Source organism: Salvelinus sp. IW2-2015, unplaced genomic scaffold (genome assembly GCF_002910315.2).
Source record: "Salvelinus sp. IW2-2015 unplaced genomic scaffold, ASM291031v2 Un_scaffold5041, whole genome shotgun sequence".
NCBI lineage: Eukaryota > Metazoa > Chordata > Actinopteri > Salmoniformes > Salmonidae > Salvelinus > Salvelinus sp. IW2-2015.
In genome coordinates this window covers 24,407-30,518 of record NW_019946308.1, presented here as the reverse complement: position 1 = coordinate 30,518, position 6,112 = coordinate 24,407, and the positions used below count along the sequence as shown (strand labels likewise).

Below are 6,112 nucleotides of genomic sequence, written 5' to 3'. Positions count from 1 at the left end.
AAAAACACATGTGTCAACATTATGTTCCTTTATTGAATAAGGCACAAAACAAGCAGTAAAACCATCAGCGTCCTTTCCGAAACTTTGAAGTCACAGTGACTCTACAAGATGGAAAGCACAGAATCCAAGCATATTTATACAAAATGATACATACACCCCCCCCCCCCCCCCCCCCCCCCCCCCCCCCCTCATTCAAAGGCTCTGTATATAACACACCCCTGCATGTCTGCACACTTAAAATAAATGCAGCGACAAATCCATACACATCAACTGAACAGACAAATGAATGGATGCAGTAGCTCCCTGCAGCCTTGTATTACCACACAGCATTATTACCGCACAAAAATCATTAAGAGGCAAATTTCGTAAAAAAACGAACCAAAAAAAACCAAATTCCTTCTGCCACCGCAAGGACATATTTAACCAAATTGAAAGCACACATACTAACTAAAATAATTCAACACATATTCGGTCCCTCAGCAGCCGACCACTGTCGTTCATCAGGAAGATTGCCGGATTGTCCCAGTCCATGGCTGGTGGCACTTCTGGGCGGCCCATTCCTTCTCAGGCAGGGCCACAGTGTGGAGGGACAGCACAAGCCACATAATTATCACATGCCCTAACAGGGCTGACCCTTAATTTGTGGAAGCAGTGAAAAGCGTGCCTTCAGGCAGGCCAAAGGTCATTTTCAAACTGCTGGCCCTGGTCCTTGCATGGCATGGTTGTAGGCCTGCCTGTGCTTCCTGGGGGTCTTGAAAGGTGTCAGGAGAAAAAGCTGGCGCCATACCCCTGTCTCCCAGCAAACCACACCAAGGAATTCACCCTGTTCAAAAACACAAAATCTCATCATTTACTACCTCATTAAACACAGTGATATTCTTGAACACAGCCATGTGAATGGTTATAAATAAGGCGTTGTGTGGACCTTACCTTGTGATAGGCACTGATAGATTTCAGAGGCCCGGAAAGATTCTGGAAGTCATGGACTGAGCCAGGCCCATTTGCCAAACATTGCTGGCATCACACAGTCAGCCATTGCAAGCACCATCTGAAACACAGTAACACACCAGTAACACACCTGGTAAACACAGTAACACACCTGGTAAACACTGTAACACACCTGGTAAACACAGTAACACACCAGCAACACACCTGGTAAACCCAGGTAACACACACACACCACTGACCCATAAAATGCAAATGAATTACTTAAAAATCATACAATGTTATTTTCTGGATTTTTTCTGGTTGCTGTCTTTTTCTGTGGCTAAACCAACTAGGCTCATAATGTAACAGTTTTATTCGTATTTACAGATAGAATACAACTGTGTTATTAAGGCACGTTAAAGTTCCAGAGGCATTTCTGCCCATGAAATGCATTTTGATAAATATATATTTTTTTTTTAATCAGTTCAAATGCCTCTCCTGTGAAGTAGTTGTGTGACATACGCCTAGCTTCGTGAAATGTGATGTGAAACAGGGATCGAATCTTCAACCTTTTTTATTTCTAATTTTAATTAATAAAATGTTTAGTTTATTTATTTTGCACAGAAAAAAAAACATTGGATAATAAACAATTTGATGAAATTATGGTTTACACAACCTGCCATCCCAAGCCAATTATAACGTACGTGTCCTGTACCTGTCCTCCCCAGTCCATTATAACATACCTGTCCTGTTCTGCCCAGCCATGTGACTTTATAGGTTGAGTGACGTTATGATTGTGTAGATTTTACGTACCTGTCCTCCCCAGTCCATTATAACATACCTGTCCTCCCCAGCCCATTATAACGTACCTGTCCTCCCCAGTCCATTATAACATACCTGTCCTCCCCAGCCCATTGTAACATACCTGTCCTCCCCATCCCATTATAACGTACCTGTCCTCCCTAGCCCATTATAACATACCTGTCCTCCCCAGTCCATTATAACATACCTGTCCTCCCCAGCCCATTATAATGTACCTGTCCTCCCCAGCCCATTATAACGTACCTGTCCTCCCCAGCCCATTATAACATACCTGTCCTCCCCAGCCCATTATAAGCGTTAGCCTCGTTTTGTAGATTTTTCGTTACCTGTCCTCCTCCAGCCATTATTAACGTACCTGTTCCTCCCCAGGCCCATTTATAAACGTAACCTGTTCCTCCCCACTCCATTTTCATAAACTGTACCTGTCCCCCCAGCCCATTTAAAGCGTACCTGTCCTCCCCAGCCCATTATAACGTACCTGTCCTCCCCAGCCCATTATAACATACCTGTCCTCCCCAGCCCATTATAACATACCTGTCCTCCCCAGGCCATTATTACATACCTGTCCTCCCCAGCCCATTATAACGTACCTGTCCTCCCCAGGCCGGCGTGACAGTGCACGGCCATCTTTCCCTCCTGGATGGCGAACGACATCACCTTGACCATGTCCAGTATAGTAGTCAGGGACGCCACGCCGTAGTCCTTCCAGCCAAAGTTATAGAAATAGACTGGAAACGGAGGAAAGACAATAGGACTTCTCATCCCAAAACACACCCTATTCCCTATAGAATGAAACTATAGAATGAAACTAGTGACCAAAGCAGTGCACTATATAGAGACTAGGGTGCCAATTGAGACGGAGTAAGAGCATGAACTACAATCGACCCCAACGACGTGGGCCAGAAGTATACAGAATGATATATAATACATATACATACATATACATTAAAATGCAAATTAATTACTTAAAAATCATACAATGTGATTTTCTGTATTTTTGTTTTAGATTCCGTCTCTCACAGTTGAAGTGTACCTATGATAAAAATTACAGACCTCTACATGCTTTGTAAGTAGGAAAACCTGCAAAATCGGCAGTGTTTCAAATACTTGTTCTCCCCACTGTATATACGTACAGTGCATTCGGAAAGCATTCAGGCCCCTTGACCTTTTCCACATTTTGTTACACAGAATACTCCATAACGACAAAGCAGAAACAGGCTTTTTAGAAATTTGTACAAAAAAAACAGGAATACCTTATTTACATAAGTATTCAGACCCTTTGCTATGAGACTCGATATTGAGCTCAGGTGCATCCTGTTTCCATTGAAGATCCTTGAGATGTTTCTACAACTTGATTGGAGTCCACCTGTGGTAAATTCAATTGATCGGACATGATTTGGAAAGGCACACACCTGTCTATATAAGGTCCCACAGATGACAGGGCATGTCAAAGCAAAAACCAGGTCGTGAGGTCGAAGGAATTGTCAGTAGAGCTCCGGACTGGGGCAAAGGTTCATCTTTCAAAAGGACAACAACCCTAAGCACACAGCCAAGACAACGCGAGAGTGGCTTCGGGACAAGTCTCAACGTCCTTGAGTGGCCCAGCCAGAGCCCGGACTTGAACCCAATCAAACATCTCTGGAGAGACCTGAAAATAGCCTTGCAGCTACGCTCCCCATCCAACCTGACAGAGATTGAGAGGATCTGCAGAGAAGAATGTGATAAACTCCCCAAATACAGGTGTGCCAAGCTTGCAGCATCATAACCAAGAAGAGTTGAGGCTGTAATCGCTGCTAAAGGTGCTTCAACAAGGTACTAACTACAGGGAATGAATACTTACATAAATGTGATATTTCAGTTTTTTTTATTTTTTATAAATGAGCAAAAATGTCTAAAAACGTGTTTTTGCTCTGTCATGATGGGGTATTGTGTGTAGATTTATGTAGATTTTTTTTTTGTTGTTTTAATCAATTTTAGAATAAGGCTGTAATGTAACAAAATGTGGAAAAAGTCAAGGGGTCTGAATACTTTCCGAAAGCACTGTATGATATATGAAATGTTTCTATTCCTTTGACACTTATGTGAGTGTAATGTTTACTGTTCATTTTTTATTGTTTATTTCACTTTAGTATCGATTTCACTTGCTTTGGCTTTGTAAACATATGTTTCCCATGCCAATAAAGCCCTTTGAATTGAATTGATTGAGAGGTAAAGATACTCACTGCCAGCCTCCATGAACATCTCAGGTCTGTAGGTGAATCCAGAGTCGTGTTCCAGAGGGTTACCACAGCTGGCGTGTTCCCCGGGACGCTGCAGGTTGATCACCGTACGAAGGCCACACCTAGAGGGAACATGTCAGCTATTAGCACCACCAGGAGCCCACAAGCTATTAGCACCACCAGGAGCCCACTAGCTATTAGCACCACCAGGAGCCCACTAGCTATTAGCACCACCAGGAGAACACTGGCTGTCACTAGCTATTAGCACCACCAGGAGAACACTAGCTATTAGCACCACCAGGAGACCACTAGGCTATTCAGCACCACCAGGAGCCCACTAGCCATTAGCACCACCATGGACCACTACTATTAGCACCACCAGGAGACCCACTAGCTATTAGCACCACAGGAGACCACTAGCTATTAGCACCACAGGGACCACTGCGTATTAGCACACCAGGAGACACTAGTATACACCACCAGAGCCACTAATTACACCCAGAGACCACTAGCTATTAGCACCACCAGGAGACCACTAGCTTTAGCACCCCAGAAGACCCTACTGTTAGCACCACCAGGAGACACTAGCTATTAGCACCACCAGGAGACCACTAGCTGTCACTAGCTATTAGCACCACCAGGAGAACACTAGCTATAGCACCACCAGGAGACCACTAGCTAGTCACTAAGCTATTAAGCACCACCAGGAGCCCACTAGCATTAGCACCACCAATAGAACCACTAGCTATTAGCACCACCAGGAACCACTAGCTATTACACCACCAGAGCCCACTAGCCATTAGACACCACCATGAACCACTAGCTATTAGCACCACCAGGAGACCACTAGCTTAATTAGCACCACCAGGAGCCACACTATTAGCCCCAAGCCATACTATTAGCACCACCATTCGGAGACCACTAGCTATTAACACCACCAGGAGAACACTAGCTATTAGCACCACCAGAGGACCACTAGCTATTAGCACCACCAGGAGACCACTAGCTATTACACCACCAGGAGACCACTAAGCTATTAGCACCACCAGGAGACCACTAGCTATAGCACACCAGGGACCACTCTATTAGCACCACCAGAGGACCACTAGCTGTCACTAGCTATTAGCCACCAGGAGAACACTAGCTTTAGCACCACCAGGAACACTAGCTATTAGCACCACCAGAGAAACACCAGCTATTAGCACCACCAGGATGACCACTAGCTATTAGCACGACCAGGGAACCTAGCTATTAGCACCACCAGGAAACACTAGCTTATTAGCACCACCAGGAGACCACTAGCTATTAGACCACCAGGAGACCACTAGCTATAGCACCACCAGGAGACCACAGCTATTAGCACCACCAGGAGACCACAGCTGTCACAGCTATAGCACCACCAGGAGAACACCTAGCTTAGCACCACCAGGAGACCACTTAGCTATTAGCACCACCAGGAGAACATCAGCTATTAGCACCACCAGGCATGACCACTAGCTATTAGCACCACCAGGAGAACACTAGCTATTGCACCACCAGGAGAACACTAGCTATTAGCACCACAGAGAACACTAGCTATTTAGCACCACCAGGAGACCACTACGATTAATACTAGTGTCCCTGGTGTCTCAGTGTGTAGGCCTATTGGTGGTGCTAATAACTAGTGACAGCTAGTGTTAGTCTTCTAAAAACCAACCACCAAAAAAAGGAGATACCTTGTAAACTGTTCAATGATATTGTATTCTCGAGGATTTCAGTAGAAGGCCTTGCCATCGCCAGCAAGTTGTCAGTTATCCTGCAGAGAGAGAGAAAGAGACCACAGAGCGAGAGAGAGAGGGAATAACATGGTGATTACACATCAGGCATTCACACAGCGTTAACGAATCACATACAGTACATGTAATATGAATTATTTGAACAGAGCAGCCCGGAAAACAAGCGGATGAATGATGCTACCAGTTAAGCTGTTGGGCATTAGTTACCGGCCATGTGTGGCGGTGGAGGAGAGTGAAAAAGGTGAGGAGCGTGATTGATTACTTTGTGTTTACTTATTGATCAGGTATCTGTGTACAATAGGACACCACCCAGCTGGCTGCCTCAGACATGGGAGGAGCAGCGTAGCAGAGGACTTACAGGAAAACACA

At 44.9% G+C, this 6,112-nt stretch overlaps 1 long non-coding RNA gene across 1 annotated transcript; it reads right to left on the bottom strand.

Annotated features, from left to right (window-relative positions):
• Positions 1-1,638: 1,638 nt before the first annotated feature.
• LOC112077911 (uncharacterized) lies at positions 1,639-5,765 on the bottom strand. The gene is made up of 5 exons (XR_011478365.1): positions 5,684-5,765; positions 3,972-4,090; positions 2,200-2,477; positions 1,741-2,020; positions 1,639-1,670 (listed from the first exon to the last, which is right to left on the bottom strand). It is a non-coding gene; the product is annotated as an uncharacterized lncRNA (long non-coding RNA).
• Positions 5,766-6,112: the final 347 nt, after the last annotated feature.